The sequence below is a fragment of the Vulpes vulpes genome, chromosome 4 (assembly GCF_048418805.1).
Source record: "Vulpes vulpes isolate BD-2025 chromosome 4, VulVul3, whole genome shotgun sequence".
Taxonomy (NCBI): domain Eukaryota; kingdom Metazoa; phylum Chordata; class Mammalia; order Carnivora; family Canidae; genus Vulpes; species Vulpes vulpes.
In genome coordinates this window covers 122,433,366-122,454,506 of record NC_132783.1, presented here as the reverse complement: position 1 = coordinate 122,454,506, position 21,141 = coordinate 122,433,366, and the positions used below count along the sequence as shown (strand labels likewise).

Sequence of the window (21,141 nt, the reverse complement as noted above, 5' to 3'; positions counted from 1 at the left end):
TGTCTCTGCCCCCCCCTCTCTCTCTCTCTGTGACTATCATAAATAAATAAAAATTTAAAAAAATATATAAGAAATTATTTCTACTCTCTCAGGTATTTACTGTATTCTTTCAACATTCCATTTGTTCATTTACTTTGTTAATTTCAAAAATGATAGTCACTGTCAACTGAGGATATTAGAGAAGACTGAATGATAGGGAGAAAAGATGTGGGTAAAGGAAATTTAAATGAGATATAAAAACCGTGGGAAGCTCAAGGGAAGACTAATGGTATACTTTTAGAATGAGAGTTTGGTACAGGTGGGAGGTTCCCATGGCTAATTTACAAGTTATACAGAGGGAAGTGAACGTTTCATCAAGATATATTTTTAACATTTTTTTTTCATTCTGAGTTCTTCTTTTAACTGTTAATTTTGTACATGCTGTGGGCTGAGAAATATGAATAAGATTTCGCTTTAATAGCAATGTTACCTAAAGCTAACCACACCAGTTTTTAACAGAATCTTTCTGCTCTATTTTATTTTGTTATTTCAATAAACTTTCAATAAACTGAGGAAGTATCCAATAGGACTTCTTTCATTTTTGCAGTTAGTACCTTCTTGATTCTAAAAGCATTAGCCAGTGTCTAAGAAAAAAAGAGAAAGAACGTTCTTGTAATCATTTGTATTCAGAACACAATGGCAAAAGAGAAATTGTAGTTCCATTGGTTTTCAGAGTATCTTTGTTACTCTGTGGAAACAAAAGCAAGGGGATTTAAATAGTAAACCTTTGAAATCCTGGTGGTTCCTGAAATAGCAATGATGAAAACATAAGCTCTACCCTTTTGTTCTTCTTGAGACGGTCCTATTGACCATATCTGAATATTTTAATGCAGAGGTCCACCTTAAAATTAATAAGAGAGTAATAAAAATAATTGTTCATTTTAAAATCTTCATGTCATTACAGGATGTTATACATAAAACAAGTTCTCATTTTACTTTTAAAATATGACTATACCTTTATTAGATATTCAATGTATTTTTCAGAAGATTTATAGGTAAACTTTGTATTATATTATTAGTCAGCCATGGCTTCCTCTATGGATTAAAGAATTAAAATGTTAATGGGAAATTCATGGCTCAGGAATTAGAAAGCTTCCTTTTTCCTCTGAATGACTAAGTATATATTTGGCTCTTTTCAATATCATGACCCAGAAAATTCATTAGATTTACATTAACAAAGTGAGCAGTGTATATTAATTTTCCCAGTCTAGAAAAAAGTAAGAAAACTAACAACTCTTGAGTGTCTCTACTGTGCCAGGTACTATTGAAGGGGCTTTCATTTAGTCATTTCATAAAACAACTAAAATGTAGGTCTGTAAATTACAAAGAGAAAATTATAGACTATCTCCAAATAATTAGGGTAAAACCATCCATAAAAAAAAGTTGTAGGGCAAGGAATATAATTTATTGTGACAGTAAATAATTACTGTGCCCCTCATGTGCAACTTCACAATTGATTACAGCTCCAGGATACTGAAAGAGAAACCCACAGAGGATGGGGGTCCAGCAGATCCCCCCATGTAGGACTGGATCATTGACAATGGATCTGAGAATTTGGAGTTAACTGAAACTTTCACTTCCCTCTGAGAGACCACAATTTTATACTTGCAACTCTTACATCCAAAGGCAAAAGAAGAAGACACAGAACTCTGCCTTAGCTGGAATGTTTCTTTAATATTTGATTTGACTTTGCAAACCCATGTATTAATAAACAGCTGATGTTAGAGCAACTCAATCTTTAAGAATTGCATCAACAGAGGAATTAATACCTATGGAAAAATTTTTAAGTGAAGAAAATTACCCAACCACTATGAAAATACATGGTAAATCTGGCATGAGAGTACTCAAATGAAATTAAAACAGATAAAGCAAATAAAAGAGAATTTAAAAATTATATCCGGAATTGTAGGAGTTAAAAATTTTATGGCCAAAGAATCAGTTTACACATATTTTCCCCTGTTGCTTTCCACTGGGGATCATTACTATAACTAAAAGAAAAAAGTCTTTAGAGGAATTTTCAGACAAAAATCCCTTCATACTTCCTTACTTCAGTCTTAAGCACTTACAGTTTTGTTTTGTCTGGTTTATTAGCAAATTTACATTGAAATGGTTAAATTGTTTTTAGATTTTACCAGAAAATATGCATGCCAAAATGAATTTGAAGTTTTTCATAATATATTGTTTACTATAGCTATAGATGGAAGGGGAAAAACAGATTTGTACTTATGTTAGATTTTTTCTTTTATGATTAGATTTTTAAATTTCTTTATAAACTGTCTCTTAAACTGTGAATTATTCTTTTTTTAAGATTTATTTATTTATTCATGAGAGACAGAGACAGAGAGACAGAGAGAGAGAAAAGAAGGGACACAGGCAGAAGGAGAAGCAGGCTCCATGCAGGGAGTCTGATGTGGGACTCCATCTCGAGTCTCCAGGATGACGCTCTGGGCCCAAGGCAGTGCTAAACCACTGAGCCACCAGTGCTGCCCCATGCAAATTATTCTTATTCTGTGTAACATTACCTTATCCTCCACTAAATTGCTTCTTTTTCTTTTTTTTTTTCCAGTCTCATTGTAAAGGCTAAAGTTGCCTTTAATTTATTTCAGACACAAAATTTGAAACTATCACCAAAATTTGTCTTATGAAAGATGATATTTCCCTGCAATTCCAGAAAATACACTGAGATTTTGGATGTATACACCAAAACAAGGTACACTGTCCATAATTATTACATATGATTAGGAAAAAATGACTGAAATAATAATACAAGAGTGTCACCAATGAACCACAGGAGGTCCTGAGACAAAACTGACATCTATAATTTCATTTAATCCTCCTCACAACACTAAGAGATGGGTTCTATTGTTACTATTCCATGTAACAAATGAAAAAATTATTTTTAGTTCATTTTTAAGAAAAATATTTTTCTATAAAAATTATACTCTTTTTATCTAAAAAGAAAATGGAGCAATTTATAAAAGGAGAAAGAAGGCATAATACCTTCAAAAACTCATCACACAGGAAAAAAATTATTAGTGTTTGCGGAAAAATATTTCAGACGTGTCTTTTTGCATGTGTATGAACACAAGGCTATAGCTATGTGTTATGTCCATACAGATTGACAGATAAGCAGTAAGATGACAGATAGATGAATAGATAATATAGATTAATATGTAAAGTGGTGATAAATAACAGATAGAAATTCAGCTACTGTTTTTTTTTTCAGCTAGTGCTTTGAAAAACAATATATTTTTCTTTCTTCTCTTTCCATGCACGTGATCAACCCAAAGCATCCATATTTGATAGAGGTGGTAAGATTTGGATGCCCAAAAAAATGCAAAGAAGAAGTTACTATTCAATATCTGATATTCAAAACAGAATTTTAAGAAGACTTTAGGCTTGAAAGTCCTACATCATGGGATCCCTGGGTGGCTCAGCGATTTGGCGCCTGCCTTTGGCTCAGGGTGCGATCCTGGAGACCCGGGATCGAATCCCACATCAGGCTCCCGGTGCAAGGAGCCTGCTTCTCCCTCTGCCTATGTCTCTGCCTCTCTCTCTCTCTCTCTCTCTCTCTCTGTGTGTGACCATCATAAATAATAAAAAAAATTTTAAAAAAAGAAAGTCCTACATCATGAAAGGAAAGAATAATATTTTATATAATCTTTTATCTTCCTTTTAGTGTATCAAGAGCCAGTCTTCAAGAAGTAGCCCATAAAGTCTTCATAATGTGATTTCCATACAGGAAGAAGTCCTTGGTCATTTATATTTTGCCAACGGTAGTGGTTAATTCTCAGCCTCTGACCCACAGGTAAAAGATGGGCTCTTCCTCGGGCTAGCAGTGCAGGGTCAGCAGGATGGGGCAGGCCGTGCATGCAGGTGCTCATGGGGTCCTGGCCCAGCCCTGGCCATGGTGCAGGCCTGGTACAGGGATGAGTCCGCCAACGACAGTGTGCAGCCAGGCCACCTGGTCTGCCTGGAACAGCTGTCTAGGCTCGAGGTTCTTTACTGGAAGCTGGATCCTGACAAATAGGAGAATGATGCAGAATTAGAAAAGATCCAAAAAGAGAGAAACTAGTCCTGGACAGACATAATAAGGACAAACTCCCAAATTATACAGTAAAGATAAAGATGTTCTATGAGGAGCATTTGCACTTGGATGGACATCCACCACGTTTGGCCAGTGGTGGATACTTTGATATGAGAGACAAAGAGGACAGGTGGGTGTCCTCATTTTCATGCAACAAGGAGATACGATAACTCTTCCTGTAGGGATTGATCACCACTTTACACAGGATGAAAAGAACTGCACGAGGGCCACCTGGTTGTTTGTGGGGGAACCAAAGTGCACGGGGTACAACCTGCCAGCTGACCAGAGTAGAGCTCCCAGGGCCTAGCTCTCCTTTCGTCCTTGTGAATGTTCTGAACATGATCCCAGCAGAGAATCTGTCCTTTTTCCTTGCTTTTCTATTATAGACTTGGGACTAGGAGAGCTTCCCTTTGCAAGATTATTTGATCACACTGTGTTTTAATGAAAGGAGCTTTTATTATAAAAGTGATTTTTACATGGAAGCAGTTGTGGGAATGTGGAAAATCACATTCATTTTACCTAATTCAAGATCAGCACTCAGCAGCCCTGTGTTAAGCACTTGCATTCAACTTTAACCTGAATGAGAGTCATCTCTCCAAATGTGCACGCTGAACTGCTCCTTGGGGACCTGGGTCTTCATCTGGAAGCAGATGTCAATCGATGACATGTCTGCCTTGTAAGAAGGTATCATCATAGATGACAGGACTGGCCTGATGGAAGACACTTTTTCTCCCAAAATGGCGTAGTGAGTGCTGTGTGGATTGAGCTCTCGTATTAGTGGGTGGATCCTTGGAGTTGCTTATGCCACTTTCTTATTCAAAATAAAATAGCTGCCTTAATTTTATACTCTTGGTTTGGAGTCCTTATATTCAGGTTCATTAAAATCATTCCATTTAGAGCCTTAAAAAAGGGAGGGGGTGATATTAAAAGATGTTTAACTACTTCACAAGTTTATAATTATAATTACCTTACCTGTAAGGAGTTTTGTTTGTTTTTTAAGATTTTATTTATTTATTCATAAGAGACACACAGAGAGAGGCAGAGACATAGACAGAGGGAGAAGCAGGCTCCTCACAGGGAGCCTGATGTGGGACTCAATCCCCGGACCAGGATCACACCCTGAGCCAAAGGCAGATACTCAACCACTAAACCACCCAGGCATCCCTCTTTTCCTTTCTTTTTTTTTTTTTTTCTTATTTTCTTGGAAATTGTTTTCATTTTTGTTATCATGCTTATTTTACCCCATAATTTTACATAGCCAAGTCTTTTAAAATATCAATGTTTATATTATAAAACATGTATTATTACTTACTCGTTTTACTAGTTAACAAAGTACATAATGCTAATAATAATTCAAATAATTAATGATGATTGGCTAATAATATTTTGGGTCAATATAGAGCTTTTAACTTTTCAAAACTTTTATAAAAGTTACTACTTTTTACGTTTTCTACTTTAAACATCTAAATATCTATAAATGCTTTTTCACAAAAAGCTTTAATGACAAATACAACAAATTAAAAAAAAATTGAATTTCCATCTAATGGGAAAAAAGAATTGAGTCACAAAGAGTGAGAATGACTTTCTTCAGATCATACTGCTGGTAGCTGACTGGCAGAGCTGAACAAATTAAATCAGTTCTTCAAATCCCCAGCCCAGTATTATTTTCATTAAACATCCCTTTGAAGTTATCTCTAGACAAGTTTCTTCACTTTAGGATCAAGTTAGAAAAGATCACTTAAGCTATCTGCACGGCAAGATCTATCAGAGCCAGTTGTACTTTGGTCCTCCTTCTAATCTTTGTCATTGGTAAATCTTGCCCATTCTCTAATTTTCTTCTGTCCAAGCACCCACATTGATGCACTGATCTGACCTGGACATACAAGGACATTTTCTGGTTACTGTGGCTTTGGGATAACCTGTCTCTGCCAAGTTGGTCATTGCTTAGACAGTCAGTCCATCATAACTTTGTCCAATCCAATAATAAAATCTGGACATCAAAGAAAATCAATGTATTTGAATATTTTTTAAGTGAGTAAGAGCATCCTTTTAAAAATATCCTTTCTAAGCCAAGAATTAAAATGCAAAATAGTGAGTGGATGCTGGAGATTAGATATGAAGAAATAGTTTGGGAGTTCATAAACCCTAATTTCACCAGATACTGACTCACTTCGTACTTAAAGGATTTTGTTTTTAAAGTCTCTATTCTTTTAGTTAGTCTGTACATTTAAAAAGAAAAATGAGAGAAATAGAAGATCACATATTAAATAAGAAATTCAGACTAAGTATTCAAAACTATATAAAATGAAAGCTTTTTAAAAAGATTTTATTTATTTACTCACGAGACACAGAGAGAGAGACAGAGGCACAGGCAGAGAGAGAAGCAGGCTCCCCATGGGGAGCCCAATGTGGGACTCCATCGTGGGACCCAGGATCGCACCCTGAGCCAAAGGCAGACTCTCAATCACTGAGCCACCCACACATCCCATAAAATGAAAATATTTTATAACACCTCAGAACTTAAGTTCAAAGCACTACAAGATCTGACTTATAGATTTTCTTTGCTGAACTTATCTAATCATATATGTACTCAACATAATCACATGTTCTGAAATACAACCAATGAAAAATAACACGTGAAATCAGAATCTCAAAAAAAACCTCAAAAAACCCTATTAGACTTATTCTCATAAAAAAATAAAATCCTTGAAATATTCCTTGCCCACAAATGATTATGAAACAATGAGAGATACTTAATGGAGGAAGATGCTTAAGGTCAAGTAACAAACAAGATATGAAAAAATCTGTTGTAACTGTGGAGTGTGCTCCTTTATTGTAACACATTATAAACTTTAAAACAGTGCTCAGCCTAGTTTTATAGATACTACTCTTGATCCTACCTCATGTTCTGTTGCATTTGAAAATGTTTTTCTACTTTAAACCTTTAAATATCAGGCTGAAGAAGCCTGACTTAAGAGCACTTATTAAGAGCATTTCACGCCTATTTTATTACATTTAAGCTGCTTTGAAATCAGTGGAGTGTCTCAGCTAGGTTTCCCTTGAACTTATTACCCTACTATGACACATAGAGGTTTTTCCCAAAGGCAGTATCTTTTTCAAAAGTACCATCTCATATCAGCTTATTAGCTACGATGGCCACTTCAATCGGCTAGCAACATTAGGGGAATAGAGGTCTCAAGTATTCTAAAAAGTTTTTGAAGACTTAATAATTCTATATTATGATTTTTGTAGTGTTTTGTTTTTTTGACCTTTTTCTTCGTCTTTCATTCTCAGGATCTAAAAAGGCATTAGCCTAATGTCTAAAACTCTCCACTAGTATTTAAAAATCTTGTTGTGAACTCTGATAGAAGAATGATCCTCTCCTGGAGTGATAATGGCCAACTGTTCATCTACTCTAGGTCCTTCTGCTGGGGAACACCAGAGCATTTAACTCCTTTACTCCAATTTCAGTCAAGCCACTCAAAACAAAAGACATTTGCACTTCTACCACCACTCTAAAAACTTTAGAGGCCATATTACCACATAAAATTTCTGCTTTAACTGATAGCATGAATTCTGAAGATTTTCTCTAATTGTTTATACTTTACTATTGCTCCATAATTTAAGATATCTCAAAGTAAGCTGTTCAGCTATTCTTATGGCAAAAACCATCTTTATAACAAAATTATCTATACAGTTCTGGATCTGAAAATTTGAAGCTAGAAGTGACTGTTCATACTGAGCTCAGTTTTGTGGTAATAAACAGATCATTCTGATATTTTGAGTCTGAGCATCTATTTGAGTCCCTGTCTAATAGTTCCAACTGTCCTCATCTTTCCCCACAGAAGATACTCAACGTCCAATAGAGAAAACAAAAATCCCAGTAGGTATTTCAACAGAAAGAACTTAATATAAATGAGTTAAATAGGTGTTGAATGGTATAAGAGAGATGATGGCCAAAGTAAGCAGCTTCTTGGAAAGAACCAAGAACCAAGTGAACGGGCTTTAGTTAAATTCACAGAACTCAGAAGTTTTATAGATCATAAAATCCCATGGACTCGGGTCTGTGAGGAGAGGAGTTGGTGTACCAGGAGAGGAAGAGAGCTGGCTGAGGAGGGAGCACCCTGAGGACATGCACTTTCAGGCTGCTCCTGGATCTCTGAGAAGTCACAATGAAGCCAGTTCTTGGAATGCCAAAAAAAAAAAACGAAAACAAAAAACCACACCAAACAAAACAAAAACTGCTAGAGATCTCAACCAACTCCTGCTGCCAGGGTAAAGGGGTTTGACTAGGGAGACCCTGGGGAGACCTTGTCAGCCTACATGAGTAGGCTCAAATCCTATTTCCCCTCCTGCTTTCCAATTTCCCTCCAGTTCCTCTTTGGCAAGGAAACCTCCCTAGCAGGGAGCCAGAGGCAAAAGAAAACTGTTGTTTTCAGAGTTCTAGTTCCAGTCTTGCAAAGCAGAGTATAGAAAGGTGGATTTCAAGCTGAGGGATGATCTTATCACTGTTGTCATGTCTACTCATCATCCTTCAAATATTGGCTAGGAGAGCCTTCCCTACCCTAGAGATAGGGCTCTGTAAGTTCCCCCTTTCTTTGCTCTCCTATGTTTTGATGAGGGGCAAAGGATTTAATCATAAGAAAATCTCTCTCTCTCTCTTTCTCTCTCTCTCACACACACACATGAATCGGTGGACAATAAGCTCATTAAGAATCAAATGAATAGCTAATAAAGTAAGAAAATATTTTTCACCTACCAGACTGCAAAAAAAAGGAAGTTTCAATAAAGCCATCTATGATCAAGGATTTAGTAAAAAGAAGTTGCTAAGTGTAAACTGGTGGTTTATCATATTGTAGTAATAATCTGTTGTCTGAAGACCCATACAAGAATGTGATCCCCTAAAGCTTCATCACAATAGAGATGCTTAATTAAGATGATGCTGAGTGAAAGAAGGAAGGCAGCAGGGAACTTTCCTGAGGTCAGAGGTGGAGTGGAGGAGACACAATGATACCAGGTTCTTGGATTTCATTCTAGAAGCCTTGGCATCACACCATTTCAGGGAATTCTCCTACTCTTTGCATGCATACTAACCTGTCCATAAGAGATTTTAAAGTTTTATTAGTTTTTGACCACTTTCTTGCATACAAAAATAAATTCAAAATGGATGAAACACCTACGTGTGAGACAGGAAACCATCTAAATCCTAAAGGAGAACACAGACAGTAAGTAACCTCTTTGACATCAGCTATGACAACTTCTTTCTAGATGTGTCTCCTGAGGCAAGGGAAACAACAGCAAAAATAAACCATTGGGACTTTGTCAAGATAAAAAGCTTCTGTACAGCAAAGGAAATAATAAACAAACTAAAAGGCGACCTTTGGAATGGGAAAAGATATTTGCAAATGACATATCTAATAAAGGGTTCGCATTTAAAATATATGAAGAACTTAAACTCAACACCCAGAAAATAAATAATCCAGTTAAAAAATGGGCAGAAGACATGAATAAACATTTTTCCAAAGAGGACATCCAGATTGCTAGCAGGCAAATGAAAAGATGCTCAACGTCACTCAACATCAGGGAAATACAAATCAAAAATACGATGAGATATCACCTCACATCTGTCAGAATGGCTAAAATCAACAACACAGGAAACAACTGATGTTGGCAAGAATGTAGAGAAAGGGGAACTCTTTTACACTGTGGGTGGGAATGCAAACTGGTGCAGCCACTTTTGAAAACAGTATGGAGGTTCTTCAAAAGTTAAAAATAGAGCTACCCTATGATCCAGCAATTGTACTACTAGGTATTTATCCAAAGGATACAAAAATACTGATTCAAAAGGATACATGTACCCTGATGTTCATAGCAATATTATCAACAACAATCAAATTATAGAAAGAGCACAAATATCCATCAACTGATGAATGTATAAAGAAGATATGGTATATATATATATATATATATATATATACACATACATACATATGTCATATATACATATATATGTGTATATATATGTATATATGATGCAACATTACTCAGCCATCAAAAAGAATAAAATTTTGCCATTTGCAACGATGTGGATAGAGTAAGAGAATACTATGTTAAGCAAAACAAGTCAGTGAAATAAAGACAAATACTATGTGATTTCACTTATATGTGGAATTTAAGAAACAAAACAGATGAATATAGTGGGGGAAAAGGATGTTAACCATAAAACATATTCTTAACTATAGAGAACAAAATAAGGGTTACTGGAGGGGAGATAGGGAGATGAGTTAAATGGGGGATGGGCATTAAGGAGGACACTTGTGATGAGCACTGAATGTTGTATGTAAGTGAACATTCACTAAATTCTACACCTAAAATAACAGTGCACCAGAATTTAAATAAAAACTTGCAAAAGAAAAAAATAAATAGAAAAAACTAATAAAGTTTATTAGTTTTTTGGATATAGAAATATATAAAGAACAAGAAAAATCCTACAATTTTACCATGTAGATAATCTCAGTTGATATTTTTACATAAGCAATATATGTGCAGAGTTAGAAAAAAATTAAACTGTTCAGAGAAGCACAAAATAAAAACATAGAAAGCTTTCTCTTTCTGCTCCAGTCCCTTTAATGGAAAGATTTTTGGTTAAAATTTTAAAAATTTAAATGTTAGAAAAGCTTACTCCAGGTATAAAGATATAGCTCAAGCTTTTTATTTTCAGTCTAAATTACATCATTTATTTTTTAATTTTGTAAAGATGTATTTATTTATGTGAGAGAGTATGAGCTAGAGAGGCAGAGGGAGAGAGATAGGGAGAGGGAGAGAGAACCTCAAGCAGACTCCAAAGAAAAGTGCTAAGCCCAATGTGGGGATTGATCTCATGACCCTGAGATCATGACCTGAGCTGAAACCAAGAGTTGGATGCTTAACTGATTGTGCCCCCAGGAACCCCTAAATTATATTAAATTGTATTCCTGAACACTATCCTTGCAAACCATCACAGTAATATAGCACCATGGTATGGTAACATTATACAACTCAATATGCTTTCAATAATATGTAGTTTAATTCTCTCCGTTTGGAGATGAAGAAAGCCTGGAGATAAAGTTTGTGTAACTACCCTGAGCCCCCAAATCAGTAACTAACAGAGTTACTAAAACAATTCGAAGTTCCTGTTTTCCCATCCTTAATACATATATTACCCCAAATTCAAGTAATAGATATAGGGGAATTAACTAAAACTGTATGTGTTAAAGCTAATGACGGATCTTCTATAATTATTTTGTTTCTATAGAGAACAGATTTTTAGAAAAAAGATAAGAGTTCCTAATATTTTTGTAGTACGAATGTTAGAACTATTGAGGCAAAAAAAAAAAAAAAATCCACATTTCACCAGGTGTTTCACATGAGTCTGACAACTGTTTTTAAAACATTGCTAATCCTTTAAGCTTGTATCCTAACATCGTTTGTGTTTGTGTACCTCATCACAAATAGAAACGGGAATATTCTCTAAATATTAGACTCGATGAGAATTTCCTTAGCAATATTCCAGCCTCACATGCCCTGTAAATGAAAGGCGGTAACAGTTCTTTTATATTAGCAATATTATATCTGAGATGCAAATGCTGTGTTCCTCGGATTTCTTTGCCATCGTCAAGAGTATCATTATCTTGACAGAATGAGGAATTTGGGGGATGGTGTTGCAGGAATCAAAAAGACAACACAATGCTTGAGCAAATTTTTAAGAATACTAAGTGGAAAATAAATGCAAATACTCCCTAAAATGCATCTGTGTTTGAGGGAGGTCGGAATTTGAATGAATTGCTAAAACAAACATATCAGAACAATTAATAAATTCAATCTGTGTTCCTCTAGGGTTAATATTCTGATTAAAGGACAGAGAATTAATTGGGCATTTTGCAAAAGAAAAAATGCAGATGATCCAGTAAAATAGAAGACTACCTAATAATTAGATTTGCAAAATTAATAATAATGATAATATCCAATGTGATCAAAAGTGGAAAAATGGAGACTTCCATACATTGTTGCTAGAGATGTTAATTGGTCTAATTTTCTGGAAGGCAATTTGGCTTGTCTATTAACATTTTAAATGTGCATGCCCTTTGATCCATCAAGTCCAATACTAGAATCTATCCCAAGGAATTCACTGAAAAATGCACCAAAAAAATTTAAGTGAAAGGATGTTTATTGCATTGCTTATAGCAATAAACAGCTGGGTAATGTCCTCACTGTCTGTCAGTACAATATTGGTCATTTATTTAATGAATATACAGCCATTAAAAAGAATGATGTAGATGCATTTGCACTGACATAGAGAGATGGTAATGATGTATAATTAATTAAAAGGAAAGAAAACTGGGGAATAGGCTACAAAAATATGTTTAGAATTGTTTGTGTGCATGTATCTTTAGACATATAGTTATACACTTAGTTTGGCATAGAATACTTTTATCTATTGTTTTATACAAATTTGTACTGTTAATTATTTTGCAGTAAGTTTTTATTATATTTATAATCAGCAAAGATAATAAATATATTCTAACTCAGGCAGAAAAAAGACCGTTCACATAACTGTCCATTTTTAGCATTGGGATGGTGGAGAGTCATTTTGTCAAGTTCCATAAAACATTGAGAATTTCTTTTCCTTTTTTTTATTCTATAAAATGTCAGCATTAAATTTTGCAAGCTGTATGTGACAGGATATAGGCACAAAGAAATGCCACAATTATGTGAGCTCAGGAACTCTTGAATCAGTGTTAATATTTTGCCTTCATTTGTTAACTTGTAACACATGCTACTATTACATAGGGAAGATTATTCCTGGTAATAATAGCTAGTATTTATGGAAACTTACCATGTGATAGGTACTGGTCTCAGTGCTTTAAATGTATCAACTCACTTAGTCCTCACTATAACTATGAATAACAGCTGCTCATATTATCTTTCTTCTACAGGAGAATACCCGAGTTATCAAAAGTTTAAGTAATTGGCCCAATATTGCAGAGTCAATAAGCAGCAGAATCTAGTAGGAAGTCCAATATCTGAGCCCATTGCTAGGGTTTTTCTTTGGAGAAGATTTGGGATCCTTGATTTATGCTTTCACTAGGCATAAAAATGTTACATTTGTAAAGCTCTTTTCTGGAAATTACATAAATCAAAAGTCTTCTAAGAATCTTCTCTTTTATTCACATTTAGCTAAAAACCAGTGTGAGAGCTAAATGCTGCAACGTGGGAATGGGCCTGGGGGCGATGATGGGAGTGGGAATGCAGGTGCTGTTAAGAGAGCAGAAGGGAGGTGGACTGATTGAAGGACAAATGAAGACTGAAGGAATGGGGGACACAGAAGATAGATCTTAAAAGATTGATTTTTTATTGTTCTATCCTTAATATGAAAGAAAAAACACATATGGGGGCACTTGAGTGGCCCAATTGGTTAAGGCTTTGCCTTGGCTGGGGTCATGATCTCAGGGATCCTGGGATCCTAGGATCGAGCCCTGCATCAGGCTATCTGCTCAGGAGGGAGTCTGCTTCTCCCTCTCTTATTCTCTCTCTCTCACTCTTTCTTGCCCTTACTCTCTCTCAAATAAATAAATAAAAAATAAATAAATAAATAAATAAATAAATAAATAAATAAATAATAAATAGTACATACTCATTGTAGAAATTTTAGAAAGCACAGAAAATCATAAAGATGACAATGACAACCACTGAAACTCAGAAACAATCACATTTTGGGGTATTCTCTGCTGGGTACAATTTTAAAACACAGTGATCAAAGTGGAGACAATTTAGCGAGAACAAAGGCAGAGAGGTGGGAAACACCAGATTATATTGATACACTATTTAAGCAGCTGGAACAAAAGGAAATTAAAGGTAAGTCTGAAGGAGTAGCTTAGGGGACTTCATCATTGAAAACCTTAAATGTAAGGGAGCCACAAGGTGAGCAGTAGGGAGCCATTGAAGTTTTTAGTGCAAAGGAAGGACGTGTTCGAAGCCACACTTAAGAAAGATTAATCTGGTGGTAGCATCAGAGAAAAAGTGAGAAAAAGGAATGATGGGAATTAAGAACACTTAATACTTTATTACAGTGATCTAGAGGAAAAAGTTATATATGTAATCCCAAATTAAAGACAACATAACAGATAGAAGAGGGAAAAAAAACACATAATTGCAGAAATAAAGTCCTGTACACCTTGCCTAAAATGCCAGTATCTCTGTGTGTGCAGTTTTTACTATCTCTCATTCTATCTTCCTTTTAAGGGGGAGAGCCTGATATGTTGCAAAACTGTAGAACATCGGTTTTGACAATTCCACAAGAGTGGTTAGTTTCTTAATAAGTAACTCATGCTATGATTGGAACAAAATACACAACAAGACAAAGAATTGGTTACCTTCACAAATTCAGAGGCTACATTACTGAAACAGCAAGCTTTTATAAGGATTTGAACAAAGGCCTTCCTAAGATTAGTATTTTGCCCAAAATAAAATAATTTGGTTATAGGATTTGTCAACTGTAAATCTTTCTCTTGACTTACTGTTGCATAATTAACAGTCTTAGAAATAATGGACAATTTGGTAAATCATTTCTATTTAAATTTAATTGAGAGAGAAATTATATTATGATGACAAGGGTTTAGTACTATCTGTGCATACATTTAATAAATTGCCTTAGTTTGCTTTGCATTTTTAGGTGTTTGTTATTTTTTTCCGTGATTAGTGCTAGATGATATTACAATTCCTGTTAGAGATAAAATATTCAAGAGCAATTAGAAGAATTATTGTGTCAGAAATAACTCTCTGTGACTTCTTTTCCCAGATCTGACATTACAAAATATGTGACCTCATACTTCATTCTTCCAATTTCTGAAGTGGAGATAGAAGTTGAAATTGTAAAAATTGAAGTTGTAGAAACCAAGGAATTGCAGTCCTCTTCTCTGTGTGTTATATAAATACCCTATAGGCATTCCATAAATGCATAGGTAGTATAAACATCTACAGAAAAAAAGTTTCTGGTAGCTTTTGGCAGCTGTATTTGCAGCAAACACTGTAGAAATGTTTCCAGACTTGTGTTCCTTACACCACTAGCTCTTGCTGCTTTAGCCAATGATTGATTGGAAAAAGGTAGGAAAGCCCAGCCTCTTTGCCTAAAGTGAGAATATCTTGGAGGCCCAGCTTATATTCTAGAGCTCTCCAGGGGTTTCTGCCTGAAGCTACCCTACATGGGATTTTGCACCCTTCCTAGCTTCTTCTCTCTTCTGTGTCCTGTGTTGGCCCCAACCATTTTCTCCTGGGGAAACTTAATATTTTGTATGTGAATCCTTTTCTCAGGGTTTCATCTGGGGAACCCAACACAGGAACTACAAACTGAAAACCAAAAGTGAACTAGTATAAAGTTTACTGAAAACCAGTTGTCATTTTCTTTCAAAAAACCAGGCCATGAATATGATAAGAGCAATTAAATCACCAGAGAAATACATGAGAAATCAGTTTCAGGAGGAGCTTTTCAATGAGCCTTTCCAAAAATATTGTCATGTCAAACTGAAAAGGAGAAAAAATTCAGTGTGACTCATCCTTTTCAGAAAAGTAATAGCTGCCACTTACTGAATTCCTACCTATGATTATCACTATTCTAGCATCTTTCCTTATCTATGTCACTTCGTCCTCAGAATGATTCTACAGTGGAAGTATTGCTTTATTTTTCATGTTTTGAGTGTGGCTCCAAGTTCACACAGCTTAGCAAATACTGGTACCAGGATTCAAACCCAGATCTAACCTGGCACTCAAGTTCATAGTCTTTCTGCTTCACCTCACTGTATTGCTCTTCTATAAAGAGTGTTCCGCAGTATAATGGATGCCTATGTTCGTTGAGTTGCTATTGGTTTTCACACTGACATTGGCAGGAAACGATGAGATGGTATTTATCCAATGACATTCATCAAAGTACTTACTCTTTGTAAATATAAACCAAACTCTTCCAATTACTTCAAAAGCCTAAAAAATAAGATTTCTCAAATCTTGTATTTTAAGAATACCAAGATTTGTCCAGTTATGGCTATGTCATGAATGTGCCCATTAAAGAGGTCATCGACAATTTGCTTGATCAGCTAGTGTAGAAAAGACAGCAATAAACATATTATGCAAGTGCTAAGTCTAGACAGAGCTATTAAGCTCAATACCTCATGGCTCACACATAACTACTTAGATTGTTTAGATAATAACTCTGGCCAATCATTTTCCTGTGGTGGTCATTTTTGACTTCTGAAGGCTGGTCAACTTATTCCTGTTACAGCATGCTATCATGAGGCACATTAAGTTGTAATGCTGTATCTTTTATCTATAACAACTGTGGAGAAAAATCAAGAATGTCCACAAGAAGCTGGAGCCATTTTGCTTTTTGTGATCAGACACATTCAGATACATAACATTAAGTCAGTCAATGACACAGAAAGCAGCATAACTCTAGTGGGTGGCATTATATGTATCTGGCCTTACAAAATAAAAATACCAACTTCATATACTTTTAACCTTATGGCAGCAAATGCTTTTCATCCATGGAACAGTTCTACACTTGGTACACAACCCTGAGGATTTTGTATATCTCATTTAGCAGTTATTTGGATAAAGAGACTTAATTTAAGAATGGATACTAATTAAGTTGAGTGAAGAGATGACTCAATGAAGGCAGGAAAACTGAGTTTTATTTCTATAGCTGTAGATTACTTTGGAATCAGAAGTGATTCATTTCCAACCGTCTCTATAAACATGGAAAACAATTGGACATTATTGAACTGTGTCCCCACTAAAGATCTTGAGGTCTCAACTCCTGGTACCTATGAATGTGGCCTTATTTGAAAATAGGGTCTTCGCAGATGATTGAGTTAATTATTCATAGCATAGTTATTCAGAAAGCCTTCAATTCCCATTATGACTATTTAGTAAGTCATTAGCTCAGCATTCAAGATTCTCTATATTCCTGACAATATGTACACATTTAACTTCATTTTCTAATCATACCGCTTATAAATCCTCCGTAGCATAGTCAAATTGATGTCCTCATAGTTCATTATACACACTGAAAGTCCCCAAATTCTGACTGTTGCTACTTCTTTGCTTCTCAAAAATGTTCTTTCTTCTCTTCATTTTTCCAGGCTTGAATCTTACTTCAAGGCCTAGTTTACCTCCCAGCATTCCCATAAAAATTTCCCAGATTGCACTGGAGTGGCTAATGGTCCTCTACTTTGAAATCCTATATTGCTTATCACCTTCAACTTATTTGATTCTCTAGCTATCTAATGTGTCTTAAGTATGTCTTTTTGTGTATCTCTTATCTCTCCAACAAGATAATAAAAAATTACACTTATCTTTGTATTCTACAATATAAAAGCTAACATCCAATAAACATCAGTTGGCAATTATGATACATATTAATAACTTACGATATATATTATATATTGTTATACAATATATGATATATTATCAACAATATATATCATGATATATCTGATATATCAATAGTGGTTGTCAATTTTTCAAGAAAATTACTTGAAATTCACAGATACTTATAAGTAAAGGGTAATGTCTTTGCATTTATCTTATGAAACAAGTAGATCAGCATTATTATCTTGATGTTACAGAACTAAAAACAGAATGAGGCACATTAAATAGCTTCCCTAAAATTTGCCCCAATGTTAGAGATAGGATGGTCAACAAAGAGGCAGAGCCTGAATACAAACTCAGTTCTAACTCCAAGCCCATGACTTATTTATCCAGCATTAAAAATTGTCAATGAATGTTTAATAAAAAGGAAACAAAGATAAAGATAAAGCAACCACCCTCAAAATGTTGAAGACTATTTTGAGAGTTAGAAATATGTAAATACAGGATGCCTGGGTGGCTCAGCAGTTGAGTGTCTGCCTTTGGCTTGGGGTGTGATCCTGGAGTCCTGGGATTGTATCCCACATCAGGCTCCCTGCATGGATCCTGCCTGCCCCTCTGCCTGTGTCTCTCTGCCTCTCTCTCTCTCTCTCTCTCTCTCCCTCTCTCCCTCTCTCTCTCTCTGTGTGTATGCGTCTCTCATGAATAAATAAAGAAAATCTTAAAAGAAAAGAAATATGTAAATACCATAAGTCTGCCTCTGGTGTACCTCCCAGTTCCTCCGACATAGGTTTTATTAATTACAATATCAATCAGAGAATATATAGGAAGGTATTATATGTTTTGTCTTTCTATATGACTTGGATCTGAATTCAGTGTCATTTTTATTGAAGGATGAACACAGAACTACTGAAGAGAACAAAAGATACGGATAATTCCATATAATTCCAAGGTCAAGATTTAAAAGACCTACCTAGTAGACTAGGATACAATGAATTTGAACCATGATATGCTATGAATAGTGCAAAGAAAAAATGTAATTTGATGAATTAATTTTTCAAAACTCTTTAATTCAAAACTTTCTAATATTTGTTCTAAGTTCTTAAATATTTATCAAAGAGAAAGAGAGAGAGAATCTTGTACTCTCAGCCAGATTTTCTACTCTTTCAAGAACCCAGCTATCATTTATCAATCTGAAAGAGCAATTATTGTTCTTGTATAAATGTGGTGCATGTAAGCAACTAAGTGCTTTTTTTTTTTGCTACTAAGTGCTTAATAGGTGCTGTATTTTCTTATACACCTGCTGTACTCCAAACATACACATTAATAAAAAATAAAGAGTTCAAGAATAGCTGAGGCTTAAAGAGTGTTTCATATACCTAAATTTATTTCTTTTCTTGGTTCTTAGAGCATTTTCCAGAGTTTAGGTTGATATGCAAACTTTATCTCCTAGGTATTGGAAAAATCAGTAGTTGAGTGTACAAATGGCAGTTAAATTATTTTGGTTTTGTTGCTCACCATAGTAACACTGTATTCCAATGGATCATGTTTCATTTTTCTACAAATGAAAGAACTGAACAGTACATGATCCTTTTTTAAAAAACACCAACTTATTTATCTACTGGGGAAAAATACTGTACCACATCAGTACATACCATCCTCTTATTAGTGAAAATCAAACAACATTGCAAAGTTTGTAAGCTTGGGTTGACAAAGCTGTCAGGAGAGATGAGGGAGTTGCAGCAATCAAGATTGAGAAAATGTTAACTGATCAAATGTTCACCTCAGCTTATTTCCTTCCCTTTCCTAGTTTTCACTATTCCCACCCTTGTTACTGTGCTTTTGAGATGATAGCTGAATTCTCACTAAAATCCTGAGCTCACCTTTTACTTTTGTTCTTGCTTGATGCACTATATACTTATGAGAAAACCCATAAATCTAGCAAAATATTTTAAAATAATTTATATGGTTTTGCTTAGTATGATGTGATGATCAAGATGCCATTATGTGTGTGTGTGTGTGTGTGTGTGAGTGTGAGTGTGTCTAGTTTTATTCAGGCTTCTTTCTTCTCTTCTTTAGCTCACCCTTTAGAAATTGTTTTATTTCAGCACTAATTTTAAAAAGATGTATTTTATTTTACACTTTTATCTTATGCTTTTAGTTTACACTTTTTATCTTATGCTTTTCACTAGCACTATGGGAAAAGAAATTTTAAAAAGCTAGTTACATCAAAAACCATAAAGATTGAGCAAGCCATAATCCTCCTGCTAATGGATATGCTATAATCAACAGGAATGTTACATAAAACTAATATTTCCATTCCTTTACATTTATAGAAAGGTTCAAGACAACTGCTTTTTCATTATCAATTTTACGTTGCAAACAAGCAGATTAAAAGAGGCAGGAGACCATTACTGTCTGGGAGAATTCATGTTTCTCATGTAGGGGTGAAATAAGAACTACATTCTGAGCTTTCTTGGAAAGAAGCCACTTAATCTTCCCTTGGGGTCTGGTGGGGTTTCCTGAGCTTTTTCCTGGCAATAGTCAACTGTTGTTTATGGGACCATGCCAAGACGCCAAAGGGTTGAGGAACTCTCATTTGGATGGCTGGCCTGTCTGGCACTCTCCTTGGTGCTAGCTGCTTCCAAGATGCTTGCTTCTCTGGGCTTTGTTCTAGCAAGTCAGACTGAAAAGGGGCCACCCTGCACAGCCCTTGATGGATTAACATCTACAAATGATTTCTTGGCTTTGTTACCTCTACCTGACCCACCTCCCTACAAAGCTTCCCTAAACTGCTTCAGTCTTGCAGCACCTAAATTTTACCTTGCCCTTGGCACTTAGCAGATTTTGTATGGCTTTGGAATTTAGTTTGTGGTTTGGTTTCTGAGTTTGTAAGACATTTTGGAGTAGGCACTTGCAAATTGCCTTATACCTACAGTACCTCGTATGTAGTAAGTCCTCAAAAAATATTGTTAGATGATAATAGTGTTTCCCTGTCTTCTTCCCAAGAAGCAACATATTTTATCCTATCCAGAAAATGCTTGAGGTCATAAGCTGAGGTATGTTGCCCACAATCCACAAGTACATTGTTTTTATCTTTCCCTTTCTTTTTCGATAATCATTCAAAACCTCCTATCCTTCTCTGTCTCTTTCTATGTCTTTTTCTCTCTCAGATACAGCACACATACACACAAACTGATACAAGGTTTACTGTTACCTAGACACATGCTTATCTTCCATCAGCATCCTAAGAATAGAGGTTGAGAGCATAGAATCTGAACCTAAACTGCCTCAGTTCCTGTACCAGTTCCTATAATTAATATCTATGTGGCAACAGTTTCATTAGTATCTCTGTGCCTCAATTTCCTTATCTATGTAATGGGAATAATAATAGAACCTAACCCAACAATTTGCTGAGTTAACCATGTAACACATCTCAAAGAATTCCCAGCCTGCAATGAGTAGTAGATTAATACTGTCCACTATTCTTATTTTGGAGTAGCCTAGCTAAGATTTTGCTTCTCCCTCTCTAGACCATCAGATCGGATTTCCCAGATGTCAAATCTCAATTATTGAAGAAGTGGCAGTGACAGTCAAGGTGAGACTTCACTAGAAAAGCT

At 35.3% G+C, this 21,141-nt stretch overlaps 1 pseudogene; it reads left to right on the top strand.

Moving 5' to 3' along the window:
• Nucleotides 1-3,946: 3,946 nt before the first annotated feature.
• On the top strand, nucleotides 3,947-4,433 carry LOC112933793 (acireductone dioxygenase pseudogene; annotated as a pseudogene).
• Nucleotides 4,434-21,141: the final 16,708 nt, after the last annotated feature.